This window comes from Lontra canadensis, unplaced genomic scaffold (genome assembly GCF_010015895.1).
Source record: "Lontra canadensis isolate GAN:19392208 unplaced genomic scaffold, GSC_riverotter_1.0 scaffold64, whole genome shotgun sequence".
Taxonomy (NCBI): Eukaryota; Metazoa; Chordata; class Mammalia; order Carnivora; family Mustelidae; genus Lontra; species Lontra canadensis.
In genome coordinates, this window is record NW_022631058.1 from 12,307,961 (window position 1) to 12,318,927 (window position 10,967).

Here is a 10,967-nt window from a genome sequence, read left to right on the forward strand (position 1 = left end):
ATTTTATTTATTTATTTGTCAGAGACAGAGGGAGAGAGAGTGAGCAAGCACAGGCAGACAGAGAGGCAGGCAGAGGCAGAGGGAGAAGCAGGCTCCCCGCTGAGCAAGGAGCCCGATGTGGGACTCGATCCCAGGACACTGGGATCATGACCTGAGCCGAAGGCAGCCGCTTAACCAACTGAGCCACCCAGGCGTCCCGAATGGTTCTTTTTCTCATATAAACTCTATTAGGTTTTTGGAGAGAAAAGGAAAGCTGGGGGGGGGGGGAATGGGTAGAAAGCAGCATTTAATTGGTACCTACTAAGTGCTAAGTAATTAATATTTGCTCTATAACTTATTGATCACAAAATAGTGATCATCATTTCTACTGTAAAATGTGACCAAAGTTCAGAGTTAAAAACACATTGCAAAACCACATTGAGATACCACCTTACACCAGTTAGAATGGCCAAAATTGGGGCGCCTGGGTGGCTCAGTGGGTTAAAGCCTCTGCCTTCGGCTCAGGTCATGATCCCAGGGTTCTGGGATCAAACCCCACATCGGGCTCTCTGCTCAGCAGGGAGACTGCTTCCCCCTCTCTCTGCCTGCCTCTCTGCCTACTCTGCGATCTCTATCTGTCAAATAAATAAATAAAATCTTAAAAAAAAAAAAGAATGGCCAAAATTAACAAGGCAGGGAACAAGAAATGTTGGAGGGGATGTGGAGAAAGGGGAACCCTCTTACACTGTTGGTGGGAATGCAACTTGGTGCAGCCACTCTGGAAAACAATATGGAGATTCCTCAGAAAATCAAAAATAGAGCTACCCTATGACCTGGCAATTGCACTACTGGGCATTTACCCCAAAGATACAGATGCAATGAAAAGAAGGGCCATATGTACTCCAATGTTCATAACAACAATGTCCACAATAGCCAAACTGTGGAAAGAGCCTAGATGCCCTTCAACAGATGAATGGATAAAGAAGATGTGGTCCACATAAACAATGGACTATTACTTAGCCATCAAAAAAGATGAATACCCAACTTTTGCATCAACATAGTTGAGACGAGATTATGCTGAGTGAAATAAGTCAAGCAGAGAAAGTCAATCATCGTATGGTTTCACTCGTGGAACACAAGGAATAACATGGAGGACATCAGAAGGAAAGGAAAATTGAGTTGGGGGAAATCAGAGGCAGAGACAAACCATGAGAGACTGTGGACTCTGAGAAATAAACTAAGGGTTTAAAAGGGGAGGGAGCAGAGGGATTAGTGATCCTGGTGGTGGGTATTAAGGAGGGCACGCACTCCATGGAGCACTGGGTGTGGTGCATAAACGATGAATCTCGGAACACTGAAAAAATAAAAAAAAAAAATAGAAGTCCTTATTTTCCAAATGTGGTCCTACAAGGCGTTCCTCAAACAGGGAAGACAACAAGGACGTTTGCTGCCATCAGTTGGCTCTTCCTTTCACAAACAATTTCTCTGTAACATGTGATGTCATTTGATAGCACAGTAGAATCACAGTAGATAACACAGAACTTCTTTCAAAATTGGAGTTCTCCTCTCAAATCCTGAAGCTTGCTTTATCAACTAAATTTATGTAATAGTCTAAATCTTTTGTTGTCATTTCAGCAGTCTTCACCAGGAGTAAATCCCATCTCAAGAAACTGGTTTCTTTGCTCATCCATAAGAAGCAACTCCTCATCCATTTGCCTTAACACGAGATTGCTGCAATCCAGTCTCATCTTCAGGCTCCACTTCTGATTCTACTGCTCTTGCTGTTTCCATCACATCTTACTCTACTAGGGTCTCGAACTACTCAAAGTCATCCATGAGCACTGGAATCAACTTCCAACATCCTGTTAATATTGATTTTTTGACCTCTTCCCATGAATTGCAAATGTTCTTAGTGCCATCTAGAATGGGGAATTCTTTCTGAAAGTTCTTTAATTTATCTTGCACAGATCCATCAGGGGAATTGCTATCTATGACAACTATAGACTTCTGAAATATATTTCTTTTTTTCTTTTTTTGAAATGAACTTTTTAAAAAAGATTTTATTTATTTATTTGATAGACAGAGATCACAAGTAGTCAGAGAGGCAGGCAGAGAGGAGGAAGCAGGCCCCCAGCTGAGCAGCAAGCCTGATGCGGAGCTCTCAGGACCCTGAGACCATGACCTGAGCTGAAGGCAGAGGTTTTAACCCACTGAGCCACCCAGGTGCCCCTGAAATATATTTCTTAAGTAATAAGAATTGAAAGTTGGAATTACTTCTTGATCTACAGGCTGTAGAATGGATGTTGTGTTAGGAGGCATGGAATCGACATTAATCTCATTGTACATCTCCATCGGAGCACTTGGGTACATTACCAATGAGCAGTAATATTTTGATAGGAACCTTTTTTTGAGCACTTTGTCTCAACAGTAAGCTGAAAATATTCAGTAAACCATGTTATAAACAGATATGCCATCATCCAGGTTTAGTTGTTTCATTTCATTCATTCATTCATTCATTCATTCATTCATTCAGCACAGGAAGGGGGCACCTGGATGGCTCAGTTGGTTAAGCACCTGCCTTTGGCTCAGATCATGATCCTGGAGTCCTGGGATCTAGCCCCACATCCAGCTTCCTACTCAGCAAGGAGTCTGCTTCTCCCTCTCCCTCTCCTTCTACCTCTTCCCCTGCTCATGCTCTCTCTCCGTCTTTCAAATGAATATATAAAATCTTTTAAAAAAATAATAAAGCACAGGCAGAATAAATTTAGCCTAATTCTTAAGAGCCCTAGGATTATCAGAATGGTAAATGAGCATCGACTTCAACTTAAAGTCACCTGTTGTGTTAGCCTCTAAAAGCCTATGAAGCTTTGAAGCCAGGCATTGACTTCTTTTCTCCAGCTATGAAAATTCCAGATGGCATCTTCTTCCAATGAAAGGCTGTATCATTGCATTATATGGATGGAGGTTTCTGTGATTTGTCCTGCATAACTGAAACCCTGACCTGCAGGTGTGCAGGCAGACTAAAGAATGTTGTTTATGAGACTTGTGTTGCGTAAGTGACCTTGGGAGCCCGTTAGTTGACATTAGCTTGCTTCCAGGTCAGAACTGGCCCTTATGGTCTGGATGTGTAAAGCTATAAATTTTGCCTTGCATGCTCTCCAGCCCCCTGAATGGAATCCAGGAGGGGGGTTGAATACACCTAGCTCAGGCGCCTTGAATATGTGAAGACATTATAAAGCAGCTTGCTCCAAACTGCAGGTAGGCAAACAAATGCTTAACTGTAGATCCTGTCATTTGCCCTATAAATGTGGCCTATATGGGGATGGTGAGTTGGAAGTCTCCCTGAGGGGAGGACACTCTGCGCCAGCCTCTCAGTCAGGACTCTAGCCTGGCTGTCTCCCCAGGGCTTCCCCAGCTAATGAGGCTGGATGTTGTAAGTGCCAGGTTTGGTGTAACTTTGTCTTATTCTCCTTTACTGCTTACTATTGCCCTTGTCTATGTGCAGATTTTTCTTTTCTTCTGTTTCTATTAGATTTTTACAAAATCCATAAAGTGTTCTTTTCTCTTTGAAACTGGGAGTAGAGCTGCTTTGAGTCTTTTCTTCACAATAATCATCCACATTGAAAACCTCTTGTTCAGTGCAGCCACCTTCATGAATAATCTTTTTTTTTTTTTTTAGATTTATTTATTTATTTGACAGAGAGGCAGAGAGAGAGCGTGGAGAAGCAGGCTCCCTGCTGAGCAGAGAGCCCGACATGGGGCTTGATCCCAGGAACCTGAGACCATGACCCAAGCCGAAGGCAGAGGCTTCACCCACTGAGCTACCCAGGCACCCCCTTCATGAATGATCTTAGCTGAACCTTCTGCATAACCTGCTGCAGCTTCTCCATCAGCAGCTGCTGCTTCAGTATCACTCTGATGTTATGGAGATGGCTTCTTTCCTTAAACCTCATGACCCAGCCTCTGCTAGCTTCAGACTTTTCTTCACCGGCCACAGCCGTCACACAATTGAAAGGGTTAAGGCTCTGCTCTGGATTAGGTTTTAGCTTAAGGCAATGTTGTGGCTGGTTTGATCCTCTATCCAGACCACCAACCTTTCTCCATATCAGCAACAAGACTGTTTCACTTTCTTATCATTTGTGTGTTCACTGGAGCAGCACTTAAAAAAAAAAAAGATTTTACTTATTTATTTGACAGAGAGACAGATCACAAGTAGGCAGAGAGGCAGGCAGAGAGAGAGAGAGAGGGAAGCAGGCTCCCTGCTGAGCAGAGAGCCTGATGCGGGACTCAATCCCAGGACCCTGGGATCATGACTTGAGCCGAAAGCAGAGGCTTTGACCCACTGAGCCACCCAGGTGCCCCTGGAGCAACACTTTTAATTTCCTTCAAGAACTTTTCCTTTGCAGTCACAGTTTGGCTAACTGTTTGGCACAACAGCCCTAGCTTTTGGCCAGTCTCAGCTTTCTATGTGCCTTCCTTGCTAAGCTTAATCCTTTCTAGCTTTGGTTTAATGTGAGAGACAGGAGACTCTTCCTTTCACTTGAACACTTAGAGGCCATTGTAGGGTTATCAATTAGCCTAATTTCAATATTGCTGTGTCTCAGGAAATAGGGAGGCCTAAGAAGGAAAGAGATGGCAGGATGGCTGGTTGATGGAGCAGTCAGAACACACATAACATTTATCTATTGAGCTTGCGTCTTATATGGGTGCAGTTTGTAGTACCCCCAAAACAATTACAACAGTAACATCAAAGATCACTAATTACAGATCATAATAACAAATACAATAATAATGACAAAGTTTTAAATATTGCAAGCATTATCAAAATGTGACACAGAGATGTGAAGTGAGCAAATGCTGTTGGAAGAAGGGGCGCCAATAGAGTTGCTCAATGCAATGGTTGCCATAAATTTTCAATTTGTATAAACCACAGTATCTGCAAAGTACAATAAAGTGACTTGCAATAAACAAAGTATGCCTGTATGAAGTAAACCCACTTAGGCTGAAATATTATCACGATTTCCATTTTCATGACTAGACCTTGAAAGATGTCTATATGCACAGAGAATTTCTAGACACTTACACAGAAATTATTTAACAATGGTTCCCTTTAAAGAGTGGAACTGATAAAGCTGGAGGAAAGAACTTTCACTTTTCATTTTATTCCTTCTGAATTCTGTTTCATAGCTGCTACAAACTCTTTTATTCCTACTGTAAACATTGTGATGCTATCTGTAACTTATTTCACAATAGCATAATAGAATATATGCTTGGTTGTTTATGTAGAAGTCCCAACTTCAGTGATGACTGCCTGAGACTGAATCAAAAGCCTATTCTCCAGAAATGATCACTACCAGTCTTTTAGCTATCTACTCTAATCAATGCCAGAGGCTTTATTAATTAGCTTAGTGGCTTTTAGATACAGATTTTTGTTGTTCTACTGAATGAGGAATAACTAGAAGATTTTTTGAACTTTTGACAAACTCATGGTAGAAAGGTGATTATTTCCTTATTTTAATATGAGTCTGATATCTTTTTATATGATTTTATCTATTTTTTCATCTTTAGATATTTATAGAAAAACTTTTTTGCATGAATAAATGTCTTTGTCATGTATTATTATTAGGACCAAACCAAACAACCAAACAAAAGAAGTCATAAGCTATTATGTGTAGTAGAATTCCACTTTTTTGTCAAAAAATATCTAGAAATAGAGAGAGGTAGGTAGAGGGATAGATACATAGATACATAGACATATATATTTGTACCAGGACCTTGAGTTACACATTTAAAAGTCTGATCTCATTTTCTTTCTCCAACATCTCTAGTACATCCAAAGCAACTAACCAGTCCCACATTCCTTCAACGCTTTGACTAAAATGATCTAGGGCATCAGATACTTGACTCCAGGAACCACTGATGATCATTTAAATAACCATTCTGAAGGAAAGCTATGGAGAACCAATTCCACATTCCCACCTTGCGTTCTATTCTTCTATTCTATACCAATAACTCTATCATTCAGGAAGCAGTCAGGGGTGCAGAATCACTATCAGTGTTTTAGGATAAGTGATCCACATTGAAAATTAGACTTTACACAACTGTGGAGGAAGTGGAAAGTAAAGGTCCAGGAGGGCGTCCTGCTGAATCAGAGAAGGAAACACCAAGCAGTCAATGTGAAAAGCCACCCACATCCCGCTTTCTGAAGTAGGAATGTAAAAGGAAGTTTTTGCCTCTGTGTTTCTACCTCCTCTGCGTGCCCATGCTCAGGTTTCTAGGGGTAGGCCTGGGTCTTCTCTTGATCATCTTGGACAAGTTTTAGGAAGAAGAGTTATGGATGGGACAGAGGAAAACAAGAATGAGCTAGAACCCACCAGGGACCTTGGCACTGTCCATCGTCATACACAACTGCAAAAAGAATTTCAAAAACTACTAGTTCACTTCTGCCTTCCAAATTAAACACATGTTTTTTCTTTGGTCAAAGCCTAAGTTTTAGGCTTTAACCAAAGCCTAAACGTAGTGAAACTTAGTTTGAGAAACTCAGTTTCTAGCCTAATTAAGTTGACAGCACAACTCATCACAGGAACCACTACTATTACTGCTATTTTGCTCTATTATTACTACTAATTTGCTAATTTCACCCTTCCTGTGAAAAATGAATGTGAAATTCAGAAAATGGTTTTTAACATAGTCAGTCAATCAGGGACCTACCTGCATGCTTATCTTATGAAGTCTGAATAATTACACCAAGCTACCAGGAATCCTAATTGCATCAGTCTCTGGTTCTTTGGGAAAGGGAGGTGTATTAGAAAGACCATCAACACCTAAGCCGTACATTCAAATTCTGATAATGCTTCTTTCTTGCCATGCACTCTTAAGCAAGTTAAAATTTTCCTTGATCTTTAGCTACCTCATCTACAACATAGATTTACCCATACTTACTCTGAAGGTAACTATGAAGGTTAAATCAAATAATATACTGAAACAAACCCATCTTGTTCCCACCATTAGTTAAATGATAAAGGGCACTTTAAGACTGACACTAGAATTAAGTTTCAGAAACCAAAAGATGATAAAATTTACACTATCATCAGGGAGTAGGCATGAGGGGAGACCTGGTTTAGAAGGAATAAGGTATTCGGAGAAGGGATCTAGTCAAGGATAACAGTTCATAGTGGTCTGTGAGAAACTGATCCTGTCACTCACATGTTCTCTGGTCCAATTCCAGGACAATTAACTTATTTATTCATTCAACAAGTATTTAGAGAATAATCACTATGTTTGGTTATTACACTCACTGTCACTGTACAGGGGATATGAATAGGAAGACAAAATTTGTACGTCTGAAATGTAATATAGGAAGGGTTGAAGATGATGGTGTAGGAAGACTCTGACCTCACCTCATCCCACAGACATACAGAATCTACACCTACATAGTCATTCCTCCTGAGAAAGAACTGAGGTAGGGCTGATGAAACAGCTCTGCACAGCAAAGGATGGGGGAGCCACACAGAGAAGAGACAGAGACACAATAATGACCAAAACCCCACACCTGGTGCTATGAACTGTGGGGCAGGGTGGAGGGTTGGAGGGACGGGCACAGATTAACCTAACCTGGGACACAGCAAAACACACACACACACACACACACACACATACACACATACACACACAAACAAAAAACCAAAAACCCACAACAAACAAACAAACAAAACACACACACACACACACACACACACACACACACACACAAGACAAAACAAAACAAAAACCCAGTGGTTTAAAGGTCAACTAGACTATAAGTGAAGGAAACCCATTTATGATTCCTTGAGTGTCCACCAAACAGTTGGGGAACTATTGGAACTCTCTCTGAGGTTGGAGCTGCTGGCAAGCACCATTGCTTACATTGTCCCTCCATTATGATAGTGCAGATGGGAGCAGGACTCTAGTTAGTCTGCCCCCTCAGTGGGCCCTGGGCCATTAGCCCACACCAGCTTCAGCTGTTCCACAAACGTGGCTCCCTGATTATGCCTACGCTGGCTCCAGCCTTCCCACCAAGGCTGCCCTGGCATGGTACACACCAGGCCACTCCTGGCCTCCACCCGCTCCAGCTCCAGATGACTCACTAAGACAGCCCAAGCACACAGCATCCCAGGACACCCCAAGCCCATGCCTGCTTCAGCTTCAGCCATTCCCCAAAGTGCCTCCTGCATGGAGTGCCATATTCTTCCAGGCCCAGCTGTCCTGCCAGGGCAGCCCTTGTGCAAAGCACCCTGGGATCTGTTGGCATGCACACTTCAGCTCCAGCTGACCCTCCAGGGTGGCCTTAGTGTGGACCTAAGCCCTGGAACCACCCAGTCCAAGTCCACCACAGTTCCAACCAAGCAGTCAAAGTCAAAAGGCACATGTAGTCTACACGGTGGATATTCCCACACAAACCCACAATACTCAGGACTGGCAGAGGTATGTTTCCCTTAACCCACAAAAACAAACAGAGAAAGTCAGATAAAATGAAAAGATATGAAAGAAATGAAAGGAATATGCTCAAAATGAAAGAACAAGACAAAACTTCAGAAAAAGAACTAAATGTAATAGAGATAAACAATCTACCTGACAAAGAATTCAAGGTAATGTTCATAAAAATGCTCACCATATGAGAGGAGACTGAATGAATTCAGTGACAACTTCAATAAAGAGATAGAAAATATAAAAATGAACCAGTCAGAGCTGAAGAATACAACTGAAATGAAAAATTAGTCATTAATTGAAGAAGAGATAAAGAATTTTCCAGACCAAAAAAAGTTAAAGGAATCCATCACCACTAAACATTAAAGAGACCACTTTAAGTGGAAAAGACAAGAGCATAACTAGAAGTAAGAAAATTATGAAATAAAAACCTTTCACTGGTAAAAGCAAACATATAATAAAGGTAGAATATCAATCACTTATAAAATTAATATGAAGGTTGGAAGACAAAAGTAAAATCAATTATATCAAAAAATGAGTAAAGGGATTCATAAAGAGATGTAAAGTATGATATTATATATATAAAACATGGAGTGGGGGAGTGTAAATGTAGTACTTTTAGAATGTGTTCAAACTTCAGCGACCATCAGCTTAATATGGACTGTTATACATTTAGAATTTTATATATGAACCTCATGGTAACAAACTGAGAACCTATGACAAAAAAAAGGTATACAAAAAAAAATAAAGAAAAAGAAATCCAAGCATAACATTAAAATCATCTATCACAAGGGAAGAGAGTAAGAAAAAAGGAGAAGAATACAGAAAATAACAAAATGGCAATAAGTACACACCTGTCAATTAATTACTTTAAATGTAAGTGGTCTAATGTTCCAATCAAAAGACAGACACAAGATGACTGAATGCACTAAAAAAGCAAAGACCCATCTATATGTTGCCTACAAGAGACTTATTTCAGACCTAAAGACACACATAGACTGAAACTCATGGCAAAAGGTATTCCATGCAAATGAAAGTGAAAATAAAAAAAGGTTAGGTAGTAATACTTATATCAGACAAAATAGGCTTTATTTTTTAAATTTTGTTTTTAAATTTAAGTTCAATTAATTAACATATAATGTACTATTAGTTGCCGAGGTAGAGGTCAGTGATTCATCAGTCGCATATAATACCCAGTGCTCATGACATCACATGCCCTCCTTAATGTCCACCACTCCATCCCTCCATCCTCCTCCCCTCCAGCACCCCTCAGTTTGTTTCCTATGTGATTAAGAGACTCTTATGGTTTGTCTTCCTCTCTGATTTCATTTTGTTTTATTTTTTCCTCTCTTCCCTTATGCGCCTCCATTTTGTTTCTTCAATTCCACCTATCAGTGAGATCATACGATAATCGTCTTTCTCAGATTGACCTATTTTGCTTACCACAAAATAGACTTTAAAACATAGAGGAACAAGGGCAGCTGTGCACCTCTGAGAAGGGCTAGGTGGGGAGGCAGGTGGCTGTCTGCTAGATGCAGCCACACAGGTCATGTGACCGAGGGGATCCCAAGGGATGCTGGCTCTCTTCCCCTGGCCTGAGCGCCCAGCCAGACCCCAGTTACGGGGTGCTGTTACAGCAGCAAGAACAAGTACTCGGACCAGAACCAGGAGGAGCAGAAGCTGCTGCTGGACCCTAGCAGACGCCCCCCCACCACTGCCAAAGCCCTCAAAGGAGCAGAAGCCAACTACCACAGCCTGCCTCCCCTCGCACAGATAGATGAGCAGGCCCTGCTCTCCTCCAGCCTTGCTAAGACAGCCAGCAACATCACTGACGTGTCTCCTGTGTACATGAGCAGCACGAGTACATGGACCGGGCAAGGCAGTAGGCACCTGCTTGGCTATGCTGAGCAGCAGCCTGACCCACTGAAAGAAGCTGCCATGGCTGCCGTCTCTCACCAGCCAGCCCCACGAAGTGCTGGCCAGCTAGCCCATCCCCTTCCCTGACTCGCAGTAGGTCTCCAGGAGAGCTGCTTATGCCTACAGTGCACTTTCTCAGATCCCTGTAGATGCAAAAGAGGAGCTGGTTGTACAGTTTGGGATCCCATGAGGAGAAGGATCCTTGAACAGCCCTTCTTCTCTCTTTGCCCCATCTCCATCCTGCCTCGGCTGGCCCCAACCTCTCGGGGGCTCACACAGTTCCCTAACGTGCTACTAACCACAGAGAAGAGTGTGGAAGAGTGGAAGCCTGAGCAAATGAGGATGGAGCAAGGGAGGGTAGAACCATTTGGGGTTGGCATTCAAAACCCTGGCCAGGGTTGGGGTGAGGGTCAAAAGTAGTCTTCACTAGCAGTGTCTTCATTGTCACTGGAAAAGTGGAGGTACCACTGTGAGGGTGATCCCTAAGGGGTCTATGGAGCCCTCTTTCTACCTTCCCTTGGTCTCTTCCTACCTTTCCTTGGCCTCACTCCATTCTCCCTCTCCCTTGACTTGGTGCTCACGTGCACCTCACCAGGGTTTGTTAC

General features: G+C 42.1%; 1 pseudogene; it reads left to right on the forward strand.

The window, feature by feature from the left end:
* The first annotated feature begins 3,295 nt into the window (after window positions 1-3,295).
* On the forward strand, window positions 3,296-10,552 carry LOC116879909 (annotated as a pseudogene).
* Window positions 10,553-10,967: the final 415 nt, after the last annotated feature.